The following is a 22,736-nucleotide window of genomic DNA, read 5'->3' as shown; positions in this document are numbered from 1 at the left end:
AAAAAAAAAACATTTAGGAAAGAGTACCAAATCAGTTCTAGTAAAGAAATGGATTGCAAAAAGTGATCACTTATTCCAAGGAAGAGGTAATGAAAAACTGGGTAAAATTTTAAATTATCTTTAAATAGGAGAATCACAGAAGAGCGAGTCCATGTTTTGACTTTCATATATAGATTTATGGATTTCAAATATTTACACTTTTCTTTAGAGTAAACTATTCTGGTATTCGACATATGTCCAAGCTTGTGCAAGTTGTGTGCCAGACTAAAGAAATGTTTGCTTTACATGTTTCAGATGTACCTTCAGGATAACATAATTCCACGTACAAACCTCCTGCAAGATGATGGGGATGTCATTGGGCAGACTGCCAGAGTATGAACTCTGGACCATTGAGAATTCTGATCGACAGTCCAGAAAATGGATATTCAGTTTGACAACAATTGACAACCTCAGCACAACTACTGTAACAATAACATTATAGATGCAAATACGAACAACATTCACACACAAAACACAGACACACTCACAACCAGCGCTTTATGAATTAGACTTCTATGAACTTCTCGATGATGATAGATGATCTTGTAACACTCTGACCGACAGTGAGATGAAGGAGTTTTAAAATCTTTCTGTTTTAGTTCTAATGGAAAGGAGACAACCACTTCATTCAGATCTTATGTAACAGTGGTTTAATGGGTGAAGGTTATCTTTAAGAATAGTGAGTGTTTTGGAAAGGCATGTTTCATGGAAAAGCTCTTCTTGAGATGGTAGCAAACCGCTACATTACAACCAGGCAGCTATCCAATGTTTATGATGAAAGTTAATATAATTAAAATTGAGGCTTCCATAGAGTGGTTTCAAGAAAAAAAATATAAATGTTTTCTGGAACTTAAAAAAAAAAAAAGAGTCAAGATAGGCTTACAGATGATCATGGTTTATAAGTGTGGAAACAAACAATTTAATTTAAGAATCTATATTTATGAACAAACTAAAACACAACAGATATGTAAGCATAAATAAATAAAAATGTTAGTTTAAAAACATCAACAGTGTAACAATTTCTTTTTATTTTTTTTACATTTGTAAAATAATATAGAAAATACAATAGACTTACATATAATAACCCACATACTGGACCAAACACAGTGGGGTTTCCTACATTTTGTGACTTTACCATCACAAAAGAGATACAAGACACTGATGGCAATCAAATCATTAAATAGAAACAATCTGATATAAACTTTTCACATGTAAATTATGAGTGAGTCAGGTGTGAATGTACTTTATTATTATACATGTCTATTGTATTTTAAACAAAGTTTTTCATCCCTGCAGAAGTAAATCTTAATATTGTATAATAATAAGGCAAATTATAAGTAATTGTTTGCTAGACTATTAATTATTAGACTCTCATTGTGGTTTAACAAAAAAAAAAAAAAAAAAAAGATAATTTACAATTGTGTTCTGAAGGAAAAAATTCAATAATGTTATGAAGTTATGGAGGAAATTGATAACATTTTGAAGGAAATGATTTGAAATTTTGGACACTGTCCAACATACATCTTTTTTTTTTCTGGAAAGTTACTTCAGATATGGGTTTAAACATGTGCAGTTTTTCCTCAATGGTGAAGCAGTAATAGATTTAGAAAACACATCATCAGTATCAGATACAGATAAGCAGAAACATGATGCCATTAAAAAATTACACATTTTTATGAACTCAAATGTATAATCATTTTACAAAACAATTTACATTGTATGTTTTATAAATATTTCATCTAATAAATTTAAATGAGTTTAAAAATGTCCTCTAAGATTATGCAGACATCTTGTTTTCACATAAGAAAGACTGCAATCTAAATGGAAACAAACTGTTACCAAAAAATGAAAATCACTGATTACAATATACTGGTATACATGTTTATAAATAGATATCACATCCACCTTGATCCACTCTGGCAGCTACAAAAACTCCACTAGTAAAATTTATTTCCACAAAAATATAAGACCTGTAAAATAAAAGAATGTTTATTGTATTAATATCAAAAATAAAGTTAAGTAACTAAATATATTTAAAAAATCATTTTCTAGTGTGTGAAATGGACAGCTTACATGGCTAATCATGAAATCAGAAAGACTAATTTAACACACTGCAATGACTTAGTAAGGAAATTTAAGTTGTTTTAGTGAGTAACTTTTTATGTTAGAGATCTTTTAAATACAGAATGCTTAACTGTATATATTATATATCATCTGTTCCTTGACTTTTGTCATGGGGTTCACCTAACCAAATCCCTAAACTTAACCCAGTCATCATGCAGATAGAATATTATTTGATGTATATGCCTATAAACTAGGGGTGCACCGGATAGTTGCTCCGGCTCTGGCTTCTGCTGAATATTCTGCACTTTTTCACTATCCGGCTCCGGTTGGATATCACTACCGGATAGTAAAAGCTACACCTGTATTTCTATGAATATTGTTATGCGCCTCCGTGCTAAGTGTTTTCCAGATACGCCAAACGGAGGTAACACTTAAATATCGAAACAACACAGGCGAAAGGCAAACAATATAAAGGTAGTCGATGCTGATAAACGATGTCCAACAAGAAGTTTAAACTAAATCTCCATGTTAATAAAAATAAACCAATACTCATAAAGTGGACATGATTCAATAATGTCAGTTCTGAAATACATTAACTTTTTTGTTTCAAATAAAAAAATCTGTTTTTAAAACTAAAAACTATGAATATGCACCAAATATTTTTTTAGTACAAAGACAAGGCGTGTTAATCTAAATAGAAATAAGACTTTACATTATAAATTCGCATTACATACATAGCAACGATGTCATGCACATTTTAAAAGCTTGTCTTGACTTTTGAGTGGTCTAGTAAACATGTAATATTCCTTAACTACGCCACGCTGATAATCTGTCTAGATGTGCGGGTATATCTCCAGAGGTAGAGATGAGCAACCCCCACCTCTTTTTGTTTGTATAGTCCATAACATTGAGTTCACAGATAGGCAGCTTACCACATCAAGCCAGATGTCAACGTGTTGACACTTTCCAGAGGTCACATCTTATGAGGGAACTGAGTTTGTTTACTTGGAGAAGAATTTTTATTAGGGGCGGGACTACAAGCCAAATCTTTATAAGGTTAATCTGGTATGAGTTTGTTTATTATGAGATAGGTTGTCAATCAAGGGTCTGGACCACATGCCACACCTTTTATACTTTTGGCCGGGACAATAAGTTTGTTTACTTTAAGTCTCAATTAGGAGGCTGGACTACAAGCCAAACAGACACTGACCAGGGGTATCTTTTAAGGGAGGGCTCAAGAGACTCAACATGCTCAACTTCTTATTTGTTTAATCCATGACAATGTATTGATAGACATTGACCATTCTTAAGCCAGAATGGATTAACGCAGATTGTTGAGAAATATTGACACTGTCTAGAGGTGACTAGATGATGAGACTAAGTTTGTTTACTTGGAGAGAAATGTCATTTAGGGCGCTGAACACACGTTCGTTGCACAATAAAATAAAACAAATATGTTTTTGTTTTTTTGGTTTTCCTAATTCTCTTAGATCTATATAACAGTAGATCTAAACATAGATATCAATAAAAGGCCTACAGACTACAATTAAATCTATGTTTCGCAACATTTAAGGCTCTGGCTATGAGTAGGTATAATAGATGTTCCTGCTGTTAATAAAATATCGTTTGCCGCAAATGGATTAATAAATATATGACCTACAACGCTTCAGATTCCAACTATTAACTAACAGCTATCAGTATTAAGCCCTTGAATCCAGAACCAGAAGCAGTCTTTGGACTTAAAATTACAAGTCTGATGACCAGTTGTTGGTCAGAAATTCTTGAACACATACATCCAACCACCATACAAGCCAGATGAGAGATTTACATTAGTAACTAGTTAAATACTTACTAACATATTTTACATTGACCCTCCAACACACAGCCTTTATAGTTGGTGGCCTTGTACATACATACAGACACGCTCATGCTACACAGATTAATTTTTGTTTATACTGTTAATCTTTTATAAATCAATCAGTAACAGAGTTTAAAACAATAAGGTATATAAAAGGAGAAAAAAACATACAAATATAGGTATGTTATTAACAGTTTCGTAATATGCTCAGCAATACAAGCTATTTACAAGACACTAAGGTATTCGGCTCCGGCCGAATATAAAAAAGTACTATCCGGTGCACCCCTACTATAAAAATTTTTTATATTGTTTAATGCTACATATGAAATGTTTGACTAATATGCCTATAAACCTCATTGAAAAAATAATCATTTATACATACAGAATATTATGAGTAGGACTAAAATCTAGGCTATATCAAGTTAAATTTCACAATTATTATTTAAATTATACAAAATGGATCTTTTAAATATTTTTACATGAATCCAAATAAAACAATTTTCAAAATAGGATTTTCAGAAGGCCTTGGTTCCTTTGTTGGAAAATAAAGAGAGTTGCTATTTGTGATAAACACATGACACGCAGATTAATAAGTGGTTAAAAAATCTTGACATTATCTTGACATATCAATTAATCATCATTTGATACAAATTTTTTTCCCGGGCATGCTACCCTGCCTCATAGTGGTGCCCGGGTGGAAACGATCGTAGGAGGAAACGAGGTTAAAGGGTAGCAAAACAAGACTCCCGTGGGGGTGCCTAAGGGGGTGCGAGTGCATCCTCTTGCATTGCGCAGAGTTGTAAAAAAGCTCCCACAACCTTGTCACAATCCAGGCGCTGTTCCTCAAGGGGCTGTTACATAAATGGCGTGTCCCGCATGGTTAGCCTGGTATAGAAAAGGAAAATGGCGGGGGTATTAGTGTACGCGGCCTCTTGCCGTGAGTCTGACCCACCCGCCAGACAGAACAGTGTACACTGTTCTCATTCAGGCCGGTGAGAGAGAGCTCTTGTTCACTTTTGCTGGCCTAGAGTTCCAAATAGCCGAAGGCTCAACTCTAACTGACAGTTTCAAGAAGAAGAACAAGAAGAAAAAATTTTTTCTGATAGTTAGTGGCTATTACATTCAAGTTTTTATTTAGCACGCACAAACACATGCCTCCATTTTTGAACTTGAATTTTTTGTCTCACTAACTCTACCAATAGTTTAACATTAACTTCAATCAGTGATGGGAACAGACTTTGAAAACATTTTAGGAAAATTTGTCCACCAGCGTTTTTTAAACTGGCCTGTTGCAGCGACTTTAAAAAGATGTCGCTGAATTTTTTTAAATAATGTAGAATTAATTATATTTATTATATTCTTTAAATAATGTATCATTCATTATCACTAAAATCTAGGACTAAACCTAGATTTTCTAGACACTAGTAATTCCTAGTAAAGATTTATCTACTATAAATCACTCATTAGATGATATTTTCTTGATCAAGAATCTAGATTAGAACTCTAGATAAATCTAGACTTGTAGTTGGACTTTTATTAGTCTCATTAGATCTAGATCTATCTATATCTAGATCTACTTAAATCTAATCAGACATTATATATCACTGTGCAAGAGTTAATTAAAAAGCTAGAAACTTTTAGTTTAACTAAAACAAATTAATTAAGGCCAAAGTTTAACTAGAAAAAAATAGTTTAGTTATAATCATATTTTTTTTATAGTTATTTTTATATATTAAAATTTGTAAAATTTTCAACATGTAGTAGCAGTTGAAAAGCACATCCCAGTTTTCTGGTCTTGTGATATCAACAACATTTGATTATCAAAGAGTGATGCAGTTAACAACTATTTTGTCAGTCTGCATTTGAAGAGGGTAAAGTAGAAGTTACCCGTGAGTCAATATCTGCACTTGAAACTAGCAGTAGTATTAAATGTTGCTAAACATTTGTTTACCAAAAGCTTTTATGCAATATTATGAATAGAGTTGTTCCGAGTTTTTTCTAAAATCATGTTCTGGTGTTTAATGTCTGTTTATAGTGGGAATCTGATTAGCAAGTTAGGTAAATATTTAGTAGTTTTAGTCAATTCATTTTCTGCAAACAATAATTTATTAACTGCAGGAACATCAAGTACAACCTTTTTATAGCTTAAACCTTTGATGAAGCAGAGACATATAATAGATTCTAGTCTTAAGACTTATTATTGAGATCTATGTCTAAATTGACAAATTATAGATCTAAAAGCATTAGCATAATGAACTCTAGAAAAAAACAACATCCTAATCCATACCCTCCCTGACCAAAAAGTAAATAGACTGTAGGCCTAGTGTACCGTACATGTGTAGTCAATGATACTACAAGACTACCCTGTTTTTTTTTTTCATTGCACGTTATGCAATTGTGTTTGCTTAATGTTGATTGGTCAAACAAGAAAATAACACACTGGCCCATGTTTAGTCAAGCATGTTCGTAGATCTATCTTTACACTGAAATTTGTACACACCCTTCCTGCCCAAAAAGTAAACAGACAGTGATTTTGACAACCTGATTAGATAGACATAGACACATGTAGGTCTAGTGTACTGCAGTGTGCGGCCCACAGTGACAAGACCACCCCATGGTTTTTTCTATGCACACTTTTAACGGTTATGCAATAGTGTTTTTGAGTGGTCAGACAAGAAAATAACACTCCAAAATTTTGTTTCTATATCTTTCGTTACTAGATCTAAATCTGAAATTCTAAATCTGTTATTTAATGAGATTTTAAACTTTACCGGTATAATAATAAGTTAATATAATTTTTTTTGTAAAAGTACCAGGTAAAGGTTTTAATTCAAGGCAAATATACAAGCACACATATTTATTTAGACATCTTTTTTTTTAATTTTATTGTGCATTAACGTTTATGTAAGAAACATCTTCCTCAATACTGATTTTTATTATGCTCTACAATGTTAAAAGAATTAGTTCAAGCCGCAGGCATAGAGTCGAATGATTATAGATAGGTCTAGATCCCCCCCCCCCCCCCCCCCCCCCCCCAAAGTTATGAAAAGGTTTGTATGGTATGATTAATCTTCTTTAGTTTAGTTTAACTACATTTTGAAATTCATGATAAACTTTTAGTTTAACTACTTTTTGTTAGTTGAAACTTAGTTTTAGTTTAACTTTTTAAATTTAGTTTAGTTCCCATCACTAAGTACTGACCTTTCAAATTAAAGCTTTTGAAGTGTAAGTATGATAGGAGCCCAAGTCCTTAACCTTTAACATTTCTTCTTTTCTTTTACTTGAGTGTTCTTCAGAATAATGTCTGGAGTAGATGCCAAGTTCCTAGACAAGAAATAACCCAAAATTTTATTGCATGCCTTAATCCAGAAATACTGTTGTACAGTAGAGAGAATTACAGCTTTAAAGTAACTGACTTGTGTTGACAAAACTCAAAAACTAACTTTTTCTTAAAAAAAAAAAAATTCAAACAAATTAGTTGATTTGTCCCAACGAAATGACTTCAAAAAAAAGAAAAATGACTTACTACAAACAAACTAAAGCTCCAGTTTTGTTTCACCTCTGTATCCTACTGTTTATGACTCCATCATCACCTAAATAAGAACAAATTTGTGTTAGAGATCAAGTCAAATTAATTTTGGATATATGGACTTAGTAACAACTTAATGTTTATTTTTCAAATAATTCTTAAAAAAACAACAACATATGTACATGGAAATATAGTTGTTCATTAGTGATTTAAACTGTATTCATAACACATTTTCAAATTAGTGCAAGCTGTTCCATGCACCCATGGCATTTGTTTTGTGCAGTCTGTTATTTAAGACCTCAAAAACTAAGACCACAATTAAAGAACTCATTCAAGATTCTATACTCTGTGTTTGACATGCTCTGTCAATGACCACATTCCCCGCCCAGCCCTGCCCCCACTCCAATATACAGTAAACATATGTAAAACACATTTCCTCACAGATTAAAACATTATTATTATTATGGTAAGAATAGTTTAATCATGAGAAGGAAAAAATTAATCTCTTTCTGTTTGCAACACTAATTCCTAATATCTACAGTACAAACATTACTGCTTATTGTACCTGGTTTGAAGTGACTGATGAGCTTCTTCCTAAATAAAATGAAAAGAGTGTTGAAGGAACTTGAAATCAGCTCCTTTCAAGATGTCTGCTGCCTCATTCACCATCTTCCGCAGGAAAAACATAACTATGAATAATAACAAAATATTATTTTATGAGCTTTTACCACATACAGAAATAAAAAAAAGATGAATAATAGATAAATAACTCCCTATTCCAACTGTGTACTTACATCTTTGGACTGTGTCTGGGAAATAGCAGCACTTAAAAACTGGATCAAATGTGACCTTAATCTTTTAGCAGCAATAGAACTATTGACCTTGATTTGTTCTCTTAATCTAAAATCAACAAAGACAAAACAAAAGATTAGAAAATGACTTCATTGAAAGTGCATACTAATCAATAGACAGTATTTCAATGAAAGTGTGTGAATATTTAATAATAAGAGATTTTAGAGCTACTTCACAAAGGATTTAGGTTTGTGGATAGAAAATAAAAATCATTTTGTAGCTTGACCTACTTTACAACTAGTTTTAATTTCACTAACATGTAAACATTCATCCACTTACTTATCAATCTGTTGGAAGCAGGAAGGAATGACCAACACAATAGCAGGAACTTCACTTTCTATTCCATCTAAAATTTTGATATGAAACACACAGAAGATGATATAGTATTAACAGTTTAGGCCAAGATTTCACTTAGGCTGTTATATTTATAAGAAGACTATATTGATACTTAATCGCTAATGAATTAGATTTATACTGAAAAAAATTACAAATATTACCTTCCATCTTTCAGCATCAGAATTTTCCAAAATCTTGACAAAGTCCCCTTTTGCTAATGACACCTGAATGTATAAGAAACAAAAATCTTTACTATTAATCCCAACAAATACAACCACATTAAGAAGACTTAGCTACAACTAATCATTAATTAAACCTGCTCTGGTATCATGGGATCTAAGTGACATCAAACCTTTTTGGAACATTTTTTTTTATATTACAATTAAAATATTTCATTCCTCACAATTCCTTATGAGGCTTTCCAAATTTAAATATTGTCTGGTTATTTATTATTTAGGTCTTTGGATGAACTTTATTTCAAGCATTTTAAAACTGTGACTATGATATGATGTTGGTACACATGGACCAGGGACAAGTCCTAACACAAGATATATGGATAAGCTCCCAACTATTTCATGAACAAACAGGAACAATACAATTATTGCACCTAACTTTTACTGATAATTTAAAATCAAGGAAATCAATTTGGAATGATGAAAAAGAACAAGATCTTTGATAACAACAATTGTATGTTTAAATGAGAATAATATTTTTATTTTTGTTTCAAAAACAGACTGACTTTTAATTGGGAATGAAAAAATAAGGACAACCTGCACCCATTAAACCCCTGTTACATAAGATCTGAACGAAGTGGTCATCTCCTTTCCATTAGGACTAAAACAGAAAGATTTAAAAATTCCTTTATCCCACTTTCGGTCGGAGTGTTACAAGATCAGCTGTCGTCATCGAGAAGTATATAGAAGTCAAATTCATAAAGCGCTGTGTTTCGTGTGTGAATGTTGTTCGAATTTTTCATCTATAATTTTATTGTACAGTAGTTACGCTGATGTTGTCAACTGTAGTCAAACTGAATTTCCATTTGATTGGATCAATAAAATTATCTTATCTTATCTTATAATAAAAGTGTGTCACTACAAAGAAAAAAAATGTGTTTAACAGACATGAAAATAAATCTTTGAACAGTGGCTAAATCATTGTGTCTTTTAGGGAATGGCTGATAATGCTGCTAACAAGGAATTTCTTGTAGAACTTCAAAGAATGTACAAAAGATAAATGACAAAGACATAATTGGCCCTAGCTTTGATCACTCTTGAGCCATTTAACAGTTTAAGTGCATCAAAGGTCATAAGACTTCAAACAAGTCCTTTGTAGCTGTAGAATTTTCATTGTACAAGATCAGGTTGATATTAGCAACTATCTGGTTAACCATTGAAAAAATCGTCTAAACAATTCAATGATGATAACTGGCTTTAGTTTATAGACACAGCTATACAGAGCAATTATAGATGCAACTTTGACAATTTGGTTCTCCTCCAGAATAATAAAGATTCATACAAGGAAACTGAATGAAAAAGTCCCATGGCAAACTCACATGTTTGTGCTGATATTGGACAAGAGCTCTAGCCTTCAAATTCCATTCTGGCAGTTCTTTGCGGTGATGAACTGGGTGAATATCTCAACTTCGCTCTGTGAGAAGATCTAACTAGCCCTGATAGTCCAACAATTGTTTATTAACTGAAAAAAAAATTATTAGCAAAAGAATTATTTTCCTATTTGTGCATCAGCATCTGACACTTTCTTTCTTTATATTTATTAAACCTTCTCTAGTGCTGTAAAAAACCTGTACAATTTTGCTAAAGAGTAATCTTAACATGAAATATGTTGCTCTGAATATAAAAAAAAGTAATTAAAAAAAGGACATAATCTTGAACTACAATAGGAAAAAAAAAATTGTGTTTTGTTTATGATATATAATCTAAATCTAAACAAAGCTGAATGATAAATAATCTTACTCTGAAATGTTTTAACATGACATCAGGATCTTGAGTCTTGACTTGAGCTCTAGCTGTTGAACTGTCCATCCAAAGCAAGAATGAAAGCATGTCTTCTTCCAGGTGGCAAACATCATGGTAGAACTTTGAGAACATTAGAATAGAAAAGTCTAATCATTAAGGTACTTCTATCAGAACATCATGGTAGAACATTCAGAACATTAGAGTAGAAATGTCTAATCATTAAGGTACTTCTATCAGAATATCTTGGTAGAACATTCAGAACATTAGAATAGAAATGTCTAATCATTAAGGTACTTCTATCAGAACATCATGGTACAACATTCAGAACATTAGAATAGAAATGTCTAATCATTAAGGTACTTCTATCAGAACATCATGGTAGAACTTACAGAACATTAGAATAGAAATGTCTTATCGTTATACTACATCTATAAGAACATCATGGTCAAAATATCAGAGCATCTTGGTACAATTAAGATGCAATTATTGTAGACATAGACCTGTATTCATGCATGTCTTACTGATTGTACTGAGATGTTTGATTTAGTATTAAAATTGACATGCAATTTTGGTTTTCTGCCTGTATTAAACTGTCATCTGGTTGTCCACTTCTACAGCTATTGACACTTTGGTTAACTACTCAAACTTTAGTGTCAGTTTCATTTACTTCTTGTAATAATGTTTCACTTGGTCTACTGCTTCTAATTAGATTTCACTTTAGTTTTCTGCATTTTCCAATGACCGGTTTTGAGCCCAGCTCATTTCATAATATTGCATTTTAAATGTTTCTTTTACCATATTTTTTTTCTATTTCTCTGGTTCTATATAAGATGAAAGTCTTGAAATACTTATTTTTATTTTTAATCTATGTTGGCTGGGTGAAAATTTACTACACAATTATTTACTGAGAATCAATAACTTTTGATTCTAGCTAGCAATTTCTAATACACAAAATTTCACAAAGGAAAAGGAATAATATTTACCTGATGATAGTTAGCAGTATTTTCACTATGAATGCCTAAAAATTCATTGACTGTTTGAATCCAAGACCAACTCTTATGCTTCGCTGAGACACAGTCCTAATTAGAACAGAAAGAAATTGTAAACAAATTTTCTTTTTAAACACATTTTGACAAAGTAGCAAATATTATTTATTTGTAGGAGCTGGTCTTTAAAGTTTTCCTCTAAGAACAATGGTATACTGACTTTCTTCATGCCTATAATCACTGTTATATAGATTTGTTATCCTAGAATGTATCTTGCACTAGACCTATTGTAAACCCTTTGCTTATTTAATTCTATACATAAATTTTTTTTATAATTTAATAAATATTTATACTTACTTTATGAATTTTGGACTGAGCTGGGACATCTTGTCCTCTGTAAACACTGTCAAATACTAGTGGTCTTTGACTTAGATACAAAGCTCTGGCTTCAATATCTGACTCAACATTCTAGCGCAGAGTGAAAAAAATGGATTTATGGCATAAAACAGGTAAGTTGAAACAAAAAGGATTTACTTCAGTTTCTGCAGACTTTAGTGTTCTGACACTGAAAATGTGTAGTATGTAATTTTTTTTCCTAATAACTTTCAAAAATCCCAGAAAATGTTCATTTTTTTAAACTCTTTAAATATTATCCTGCCTCTCTATTTTAATGAGTATAATGAATAGAAGGTACTTATTTAAATAATGAAGTTGGTATCTAACCATGGATAATAAGTTATCAATAGCTAGTGATTTTACAACATAGATGGCTATTTTTAGTATTTCGACAGTAAGCAAACAGTATTGTAAATAAGGCAACTTGTACTATTGTGGTTTAGAGAGTAATCTTATAATAAGTGTGACAAAGATGTGCAAGATAAAAATGTTATAAGTTGCAAGAAATATTGTTGTGGATGAAGCTTGTCTGTCTACATCCTTTAACATCTCAATAGATGATCTTTTCCCTTTGCAACTACTCATATGACTTAAGAGGCCAGACCTAAATCCTAGATACACATCTGCAGTCACAGGCTTGGTATTTTTGATCACTAAACATTGCATCATATTCAACTGTGATCCAGGTCATTTCTGTTATGTTTGCTTTCCATGAGGGTCTATCCTGTGCTTTTGCTTTTTTTCTCCATGCTATTGGTGTTGATTTTGAAAAGCTTCATATAGAGCAGAAAAAACAACACCATGGATTTATGGAATAAAACTGTTAAGTTGAAAAAGTGTTCTATGAGATGAACCTTTGTCTTTATGACTGAAGGAGGCCAAGAATCATTTAAAAATGGAATAGAGAAGCTCTACTGCCCTCTATTTGATATGGACTAACCTCTCCATTACTGGGGAAAAATCTGCGCATAAAATGTGTGATTGCTGGGCTTTCCAACATCAGCACTCATCTCTCTTTCATGCTGACCAGATACTGATGTATCTTGTATTATTATAACATCACTGTTGATATCATGATGTAGGTAACTTTCAATATAATTACATCAATAGCTGATAATGTTATATTTTAGTAACATTAATAGCTGAAGTTACAAAATGTAGCTAAAATTATAGAATGATGTAAGTTGCTGATGATGTTGAGGTATCAAGAGCTAATGATATTATAACATTTATAAAGTTACTTGCTAAAATTGGTCTTCCAAGTATCTTTACAATCCTCAGACAACGACGTCTGAGCTGGCTTAATCATGCCTGAAGGACAATCATATACCAAGTGTTAATTTTATGGACAACTCACGACAGGTTCAAGATGAACTGATGGTCCCCACCCTTTGATATGTTGATGTAATCAAACAGGACCTCAAAGCAGTGGACAATGATGTTGACAACAGGAAACGCAAGGCCCTACCTCACTATGTAAAGAAATAGTAACCAAGAAAGGTATGTACAGCGAAAAAGATTTGCCTCAGTTCTGGAAAAAAAAGCATGCCAAATGTCACCTTAACCTGGGACACATGTGGAAAGGAACATCTCTCTACAGCCACATTTAATGAAAAAGTGTTCTGTGAAATGAACTATTAAAAGAGGTCCACTAGTAGATCCAAATGTGTTGAGCTAGTAATATTAAGAAGTAGGTAGTTCAGAATAAGATGACAGCAATGATTGTTAGCAATATTATATCATCAATAGTTAGGTTTCATTTTTCTTTCTGTAGACAAAGATGAAAAAATGTTGTCTGTACTAAATTATATATTATAATTGAAAGCCTTTACAAAACAAACAAAAAAGTAACTTTTAACACAAGATCCAACCATATTTAACAACGGACTCAGCAAAAATGCTAGCTGTGGCATTCATACTCTCTTGCCTTGACTACTGCAACGCTGTGCTAGCAGGTATACCTGATGACAAAATAGCCAAGATGCAACATATTCAGAACAACGCTGCTGTGGCATAATACTCTCTCGCCTTGACTACTGCAGCGCCATGCTAGCAGGTATACCTGATGACAAAATAGCCAAGATGCAACATAATTCAGAACAACGCCGCATGAATAGTACTTAGAAAAACAAGACAAGATTCTGCTACTACGCTCTTTTGTTAATTGGAGGCGCAGTAGCTGAGTGGTAAAGCACTTAGCTATCTGAACCAGGGGTCCCGGGTTCAAATCCTGTCAAAGACTCGAATTTCTAATTTTGGGATCTTTGGGTTTAGCGGTTGGTTGTTGTGCTGGCCTCATGACACCCTATTTAACCATGGGCCAGAGAAACAGATGAACTTTACATCATCTGCCCCATTGTCTGAAAGGGGACCTTTCACATGACTGATGGGCCAATACATTTTGAAGTAACTCTTTTTAAAGGGATCTGCTTAATATAATAAAGCAATCATAAAAACTGCTTATTGTAATGTACTAGTTTAGAGAGTAGGTTAGTTTTGTTAGTTAAATATATTGTGTATAGTTTTAGCGATGGTAAAAGTAATGACGTAGTAAGACAGACTAATGACGTAGTAGACTTAGGCGAACAAGAGACCAACATGGCGTTGTTAGAAGTAGGCTGTATTTTGAATAGTAATTGAATAGTAGTTAGATATAGCAACGTTTTAGAAAGACTAAACGGATTTCCCAGTGGTTAATAAAGTCTCATTTTATAGAACTGAATGTTTTTATTAAGTATATCTATTTTGTAATGTTCTGTGGCTAATGTTAAGTAATTATTGATACATAGTCGAAGTCAGATTAGATTAGCCCACAACATTATTTTGGCGACCCCGAGGCCAGAACGAACGCCACGCCATTACTGTGACGACCCAGAGAAGGGATCGAAGAACGCCAGAACATTGCCTGAAGTGAGCCAGAAATTTGTAGCAGTTGAACTAGAGTTCGTGGAACATTGAGAAGTCGAAAGTTTTACTTCGCTGTCAAGTAAGTCATTCGTCGTGAAGACAATATTTTGAGCGGCGCTCGTTATTAACTTTGTAAGGTCATTGAAGTTTGACCGTTAGAATCACTTTCTCAGTTAGACAGTGATGTATAGAAGGCGTCATTCTTCTTAAGTACTAGTCTAGATCCACTAGATCTACACACGAGTGATGGTATACCCTACTACCACACTGTGTGCTCGTCTGTTCAACCTGTGAGGTTGCGTAGTTTGTTCATTGGAGAGAGAGTTGGACTTTTTTTTGTATCTCTCTTGAGTGAGACAGCACCACTAGCTTGTCTCAGTATTGACTTTTGCATACTGTTGTTCCTGACCTGAAGATAGTGGAAGTGAAACATTGAGCTGTTATTTGGAACTTCATCTTTGTCGCCGCCAAGATTGTTTTGAGTCGTCGCAGACTACATTTTCGTCGTATACCTCACCACACCTGTGAGCTTGTTTTCATCGGGGACTGCGCTGCACCAGAGACATTATCGTCGAAGTAGTTGTGAATTATTATTATCTTCGTCATCATTGAAACAGACGCCGTAGAAGGGATTCGTCGTAGAGGACATTGAACTGTTACTGCCAGATTGACTGCACTCTTACCACTTTAGAACTTATTCGTCGAAGAGGAACCTGAGCCGTTACTGCCTGCCTTGAGGAACTGTGGAACCGGAAGTTTGACTGAACCGATATCGTCACCTTCAGAGAACATTACACTCTATGTTAGGTGATTGCAACACTTTGCCAGGAGTTGGTCTACACTTGAGCTGTGAACCGAAGCCATCCAGATTGCCAGGACGGAGGAGCCTGAACTGACCACTGACCCTTGTGTGATACTTGTTGGCCGAAAGGAATTTCAATATAAAAGATAAGTTTATTTTTCCTTCTATTAGTGTGTTTAAAATAGATTCCATAGGACTCAGTGGCCACTTGCTAGTTTATTGCTACCAGGTTAAATCAGGGTGAACCGGGAGTGTTCTTAAAATTGGGTATTTACTAGCAAGGAGCCCACGTATACGTATAGTTGTCAACTTGTCTTGTATGTAAACATGAATCATTTATTTTTTTGTTTAAAGTCTCGTTCCGTTTCAAAACTATTGTATCACTATTGTCTCTAATCTTTCTATCAGACGAAAGTCTCGTCTCTCATAGATGTATTTGGTGTATATATTTATTTCTTTATTCAATTAATTATTTTTGTGTGATAAATCTTACGTATTGATAAAGTAGGCTACATTTATTTAGCCTTATCTAGTAGTAATCTAGATCTAAGGTGAGTCTAGACAATTAGCAGTATACTATTGTCTATGTAAGAAACCAGTGTTAAACTAAGTACCCTTGTCATATATAGAAATAGTGTTGTTGTCTAAGATTATAATAGTATCATAATGGCTACAGCTCCAGGAGATTATATGGAGACTTTTCGCCAGCAGATTATTGCTGAGGCTAAACAACTAGAACTTAAAGGGAAGGACCTAACTAGCTATATACAACAAATGGTGACTATAGAGAGAGAGAGAATTGATAAATTAGAAATGGAAAAGGCTAAACTAGAAACAGAGCGCAGAGAGAAAGAAAGAGATAGGGAAGCACAATTAATAAAAGAAGAAGCAGATAGAAAATTACAGTATGATTTAAAGAAATTGAGGTTAGATGCTGAATTGAAGAAACAAAACACAAATACTAATAAGACTAGCAATGGTAATGACACAAATGATAGGCCTACTGTTCAGAGTGAAAACATAAACAATAGTAATAGTACAAGTAATGGTAATAACATGAATGAAAATAGGGATAATCAAAGTACTAATCATTGGCTGAAAAAGAAACTGCAGCCCTTTCAGGAAGATAAAGACAGTATTTCAGACTATTTAAAGCGTTTTGAGATCAAAATGAGCAGTTGTAACATAAGAGAAAATGAATGGTCTCAAATCTTACTTGATTTTGTTCAAGGGTCAAGCATTAACTATTTGTCAGAACCATGATCATACCCTTCAGAATAGTTATGATATATTAAAGAAAGAGCTTCTTAATGCCTATGGTCATAATGCCAGTACATTTAGGAAAAAATATTTTGAAAATTTTCCTAGTAGTCAGATAGATCCTCAAACAACAGTAAATCTTGAAAAAGATTATTTCAGTAAATGGATGTCATTTGAGCAAATTGATCAAAGCTATGAAGGACTTAAAAACTTTATTTTGATAGATAATTTTACAAACAAATGTGAATCTCAGTTACAGTCATTTATAAAAGAGAGAAAACCAAAAACTTTAGAGGACATAGTTATTATTATGAGAACTTACAGCAGTGCTTATCCTAATAATTCATTTTTAAATAAAGACAAGAAACACATTGATTTTGTAAGATATAGTAAAGAAACTAAGAGTAAAGATAGACATGAGAGCAGAAATGATAGAAATAGAGATAATACAAACTATAGAGAGATCATCTGTTTTAATTGTCAAGGTAGAGGACATATTGCAGCACACTGTAAAAAAGTGAATTACAGTAGATCAGATAATAGGGACAGTTACAGGAAACAGAATAGGAAAGTTGAGTTTAAAGAGAACAGAAACAGAAATAACAAAAGTAGAGCGTATTTCACCATGATAGGGATAGTAGAGAAAGTAGTGATAATGAAGAAGTAGAAGAGATGAACTATTGTTGGGGTGTAGAAGAAATACATTTTGCAGAAGATGAAACCAGCAGAGTGAGAGTACACTGGTTTTATCAATGGGAAACCTATGAGGTTTGTCAAAGATTCGGGATGCAGTACAGTTGGAATTAAGAGTAACTTAGTTAAACCAGATTGTTTATTAGGCTATGAAAAAAAAGTAAGGTTGATAGATGGCAGTATAAAGCGCTATCAAGCCTGTAGAGTTTTCTTAGAAACACCATTTTATACTGGTTATTGTAAAGGTTTAGCAATACCAGGATTGTCTCATGATTTGCTTTTAGGCAATATACATGGACTAAAGGAACTGACTCAAAGAGAAATAGATAGCTGGAATAGAAGACATGAATACAAAATGAGACAAAGAAATTCTTATGGTAAAGTGAGAAGAAACATTATTTGTTTTAAATGTCAAAGAAAGGGACATATTGCCAGGCAATGCAGAAGTTGTGACTATTCAGATAGGAGATCTGACCATTAAGAGTATGACAGAAATATTGATAACAATGCCTATGATAGACAGTATCATAGAGGGAACCCTCAGAGAAGATTAACTCTGATGAGTACCAGGGTACAAGGGACAATTGTAGGTCATATAGACCTTACCAAAGAAGAAATGGAGAAGCAGAATATAGTTGGAGAAAGTAAATTCTTGATGGCTTACTTTTAAGTATATATAGATATATATACTAGCAATGGTTTGATTGTATAGTGCATGAACATGTTGAGTTCTTTTAGATTGTAAATAAGTTGTATATGTTATGATATTTATTTGTATGCTATAGTATGGCACTCATAAGACTGTATTGATGAGAAAGGGAAATAATTTAAAGAGTTATAATTTTAAAGGGAGATAATATATATTGAAAGCTTATTGGAAAGTAAGTATGAGCAGAAGTATTATATTTTCTTTGTGTGTATCATCACATTGATCATTTGTAAATTTTAGATTCCTGAGGAAATGGTAAGCGAAGGAAGAAATAAGCTTGAACCTAGTTATGGGTTAGAAATTTAGGGATGCCTCAAGTATCACTGTTTAAACGTTGTAATAAGCTGTTAATGGATGTTTTATTGTTTGTATCCATAATAGGAAAATGTCATGAAGTTGTGATGCTTCTTGGTGCTCTTGAAGATGGACAGTGAGATGGTACTTGACATCGTAAACAACATTATTGTGATGTGATGAACTTTTATCTTGTACAACGTGTGGCTTGAACCGTGTACAGCATAACTTGTGGTAACTACAACGTTATGTTTCGTACTCATGGACTGTTACACTATGTGCAGAAAGGTTACACTTTGAACTATGTGTCACATGATGTACCACATTCAACAGAAGTCTTGAACTGTGTATCACGTCAGATACCTCACTCAGCAGTATTGTGTCAGAGACTATATGGACTTTTTAAAGTTGTGTTTTACAGTGACATTACTATTTGGTCAGTAATAGTGTGTTACTGAGCTTACCTTGTTGGATGTCAAAGGACTTACTTTGGTGAATTGTCATTGAACTTAACGCAGTGAGATGTCTGTGAACGAACTTTGTGAGATACCAGTGAACCTACCTGAGATGTCAAGAGAATCTATTTGTTGTGTTGTCCATCCCCATATTTACTGTATTTGTTTTTTCAAACAAAATTCTCTTTGCTATTGTAAAGACATTTTACTGTACTTTTTGTAAGAAATTGTTAAACAATTTTTTTTAGAAAGGGGGAAGGAAATGTAATGTACTAGTTTAGAGAGTAGGTTAGTTTTGTTAGTTAAATATTTTGTGTATAGTTTTAGCGACGGTAAAAGTAATGACGTAGTAAGACAGACTAATGACGTAGTAGACTTAGGCGAACAAGAGACCAACATGGCGTTGTTAGAAGTAGGCTGTGTTTTGAATAGTAATTGAATAGTAGTTAGATATAGCGACGTTTTAGAAAGACTGGACGGATTTCCCAGTGGTTAATAAAGCATCATTTTATAGAACTGAATGTTGTTATCAAGTATATCTATTTTGTAATGTTCTGTGGCTAATGTTAAGTAATTATTGATACATAGTCGAAGTCAGATTAGATTAGCCCACAACATTATCTATTGTATCAATGAACAAAACTATACTTGCATACACTGACCTTTGGTGAGCATCAGCAGAGGCTAGTGGGTAAGTGTAACCCACATAATTACCAATGAAAACACTTTTTTGCAGCTGTATGTGATGAATTTCATTCCCAGCATGCCTTCTATACGTCTGCTGCCATGGCTCACCTGGTGTGGCATTGGAAGTAAGAAACTAATTAGATTATTCCAAGTCTTATAGAGTTTTATATTCTGGTGTTAGAGAGACACATTACAAATGTTAAATCAATTTCAGAATGAAATGTTTGTTAATCTTCATCTGCCGAGAGAGACAATATTTCTTTTCCAAGCTGCATTCCTTCATCACATTTACCTATCCCTTAGCATGTTAGACCATTGGGGCACCACAAAGATGTTGACCATCTTTCTGCTTAGTTCCTTAGCTTTAGATTTTTTAAAAACATGGGCTGCCCAAACATTATTGCCTCTCTATTGATCTAAAGAAATGCCAAGCTTTACATTAGGCACCCACCCTTTCCAGCAGCTGCCCAAAGAAATTACATAGTTGGTAGTTTAACTAGATACAGTTTTGATGAATGCCAGAAACAAGAAAAATCTAGAATGAACTAATAGTGCAATGCAATGAGCTGTAAAACACACTGAGAACATGTTTAGCTTTTTATTTTTTTTTTCAATTTGAAAAATTGTTTTTAAAAACTTTTAAATTATTTGTTATATGTAGGGTTCTTGAATTTATAAGGCTCATTTTGTCACCATTTTGTTCTAGAGTTATTTTAAAAGGAAGTTGAAAACTAAAACAGTCATAACTTAGGAATGTTTTAAAGTCAACTTACTGCTGAAAGTGTACCAGCAATAATACAAGTGTAGACAGTCCAGGATACAGACAGTTGTTGGCTAACAAAGCAAAGCTGAACTCATCTAACCTAACCCTTACCCATCTTTACGCACAATATGATCGGTGAAGTACAAACTTTGATGTCAAAATGTAAATATATTAATAACATTAATGATATTCTAACTCTATTTGAGTAAGGGCCTAAGAGTTTGGCCTGAACTGTGTGAAATTTGAACCAATCACTTGGCAGCTTCATCCAGGGGCTTCTTGTCCCAGCATTCAAGTCTTTTTTTCCCAATTTATTGTTTTCAGAGCGTTAGTCTCCCCTTAAGTCATTATTTAGTTAAAGCTAACAAATTTAAGTTTATACCAAAAAGTAAAGCATTAAATATATGTTAAGTTCCCCTTGCAGTCTATGTGGTAGATGTTGTTTCTGTGGCCCATGGTTAATGAGGGTGTCATGTGGCCAACACAATGATCAACCACCTTTACAATTCCCTAACTAAAGTCAGGTACCCATTCATCATCATCATCAAACTCTATTAGAGTGAGGGCTTGAGAGGCTCAAATCCTCTCTTGCAAAAGCCCTGGACAGAAACCCTGCTGTCTTGAGTAGTGCATGAATGTCGCCATACAGGTTGAGAATTTTGGGTTTCCCAGACCTGTCGAGACGAAGATCAGCAAGTCTGGGGCAGTCAAACAGAATATGAGGCACGGTTTCCTCTTCTTCCCCGCAGCGAGGGCACAGTGAATTGAAATTTGGCCAAAGCCGCGAGAAATATGAAGCAACAGGACAGTGGCCTGTCCTGCACTGTGCTATAATAGCTTGCTCAGGCCTGGACAGCCTCCACCACGGGGAAGTGCGGTCAGGGCGCCTCATGCGCTCCCAGACTCCACGGGCTTTTTGGGACTTGTCCCAGCACTCAAACCACTTTTCCATTTCTGTTTTTTGTATTATAGCCAGGGCTTGATGAAAGCTTACAGCCTGATCAGTGGGTGGAATTTGCCCTCCCTGGTGGGCCAAAGAGTCTGCGATTGTGTTGCCAGTCACACCTATGTGACTCGGTACCCACTGCATTATTACAGGGGTGCCATAGCGTTGTTTGATGTTATGTGAAGCCATGATGACAGTGTTGATATTGGGGGGCCATGGTCCGGGCTTTGCAAAGCATGTAGCACAGATTTTGAGTCAGTGACCACAACAATCTGTGTTGCCCTCAAATGTCCCTCGCCGAGTTGAGAGTCAATGACTTTTAAGGCTTCACAGACTGCCATGGTCTCCGCATCAAAACTGCAAACACTATCACATGGTCCAAAGATTTTGACTGTGTAAGAGCCAAGAAAGTCGATGTAGGCTCCATAGCCTGCTCTTCCAGAATCTATTGATGCCGATCCATCAGTGTATGCAAAAATAGCACTGGGCTTGAAGGTATTAATGGTCTCCAGAGCTAGGATTTGAAGGTCGTTAGATGAACGGCTTTGCTTAGTGGCATTAGGTCTACTAATTTCAAGCGTATGTCTGGGGTTGTTGGGCGACACCAAGGGGGAAGGGGATGAAAGCGTTGAATGTTTTGTCGGTTGGTGGAGAGGCCAGCTTCATAGATAGTCTAGTGGCATGATGCATAAAAGACTGCAGGTACCCATTAGAACTCTTTGACTCCTGAATTATTTTCCATGTTTAGATGGAATTAATTTTTTTTGCCATTCGGGGTGAAAAGAATGCTTTGATTAGACTTTTATAAATTTTTTGTTTATAATATAGCACAAAGCAATTATAATAAAACAAAAAATTATTTTTATATTAATGTTTGAAAATTAAAAATAAACATTTACAGACTGCGAAAAAAGCCTCTAGGATCTAGATCTAGAGCAATATAATAAAAAATAAATATTTACCAACAAGTTTCAGATGTATTTTATTGCCGGCATGGAAGAGGTAAAGATACTGACGAAAGTCTGGTGCAAAGTCTTTCACATCCCAGGATCTTAAAATGGTATGACGATCCTTAAAATCCAACTAAAAACTGCATGAGTCACAAACCTCCCAATGTTTTGTTTCTCTTGTAGCTCCCTTGGTTACCTAAACTAGTCCATAGCAATAGACTTTTTGTAAAGCTT

The 22,736-nt window shown here is 34.0% G+C and overlaps 1 long non-coding RNA gene across 9 annotated transcripts in view; it reads right to left on the bottom strand.

Moving 5' to 3' along the window:
• Positions 1-1,045: 1,045 nt before the first annotated feature.
• Positions 1,046-22,736, bottom strand: part of LOC129927283 (uncharacterized) — a 31,079-nt gene continuing 9,388 nt past the window's right edge. Inside the window, exons 2-14 of one of the 9 annotated variants that reach the window (XR_008778931.1) lie at positions 22,515-22,623; positions 19,819-19,951; positions 11,998-12,108; positions 11,638-11,733; positions 10,652-10,774; positions 10,231-10,373; positions 8,840-8,902; positions 8,622-8,688; positions 8,285-8,390; positions 8,056-8,179; positions 7,488-7,554; positions 7,163-7,285; positions 1,046-2,009 (exon numbers count right to left, since the gene is read on the bottom strand). This is a non-coding gene — a long non-coding RNA (uncharacterized LOC129927283). The other 8 variants (XR_008778932.1, XR_008778936.1, XR_008778935.1 and 5 more) reach the window with 8 other exon arrangements.

The sequence above is a fragment of the Biomphalaria glabrata genome, chromosome 7 (assembly GCF_947242115.1).
Source record: "Biomphalaria glabrata chromosome 7, xgBioGlab47.1, whole genome shotgun sequence".
NCBI lineage: Eukaryota > Metazoa > Mollusca > Gastropoda > Planorbidae > Biomphalaria > Biomphalaria glabrata.
The sequence above is the reverse complement of the archived record's forward strand: the minus strand, read 5'-3'. Positions and strand labels throughout refer to the sequence as shown.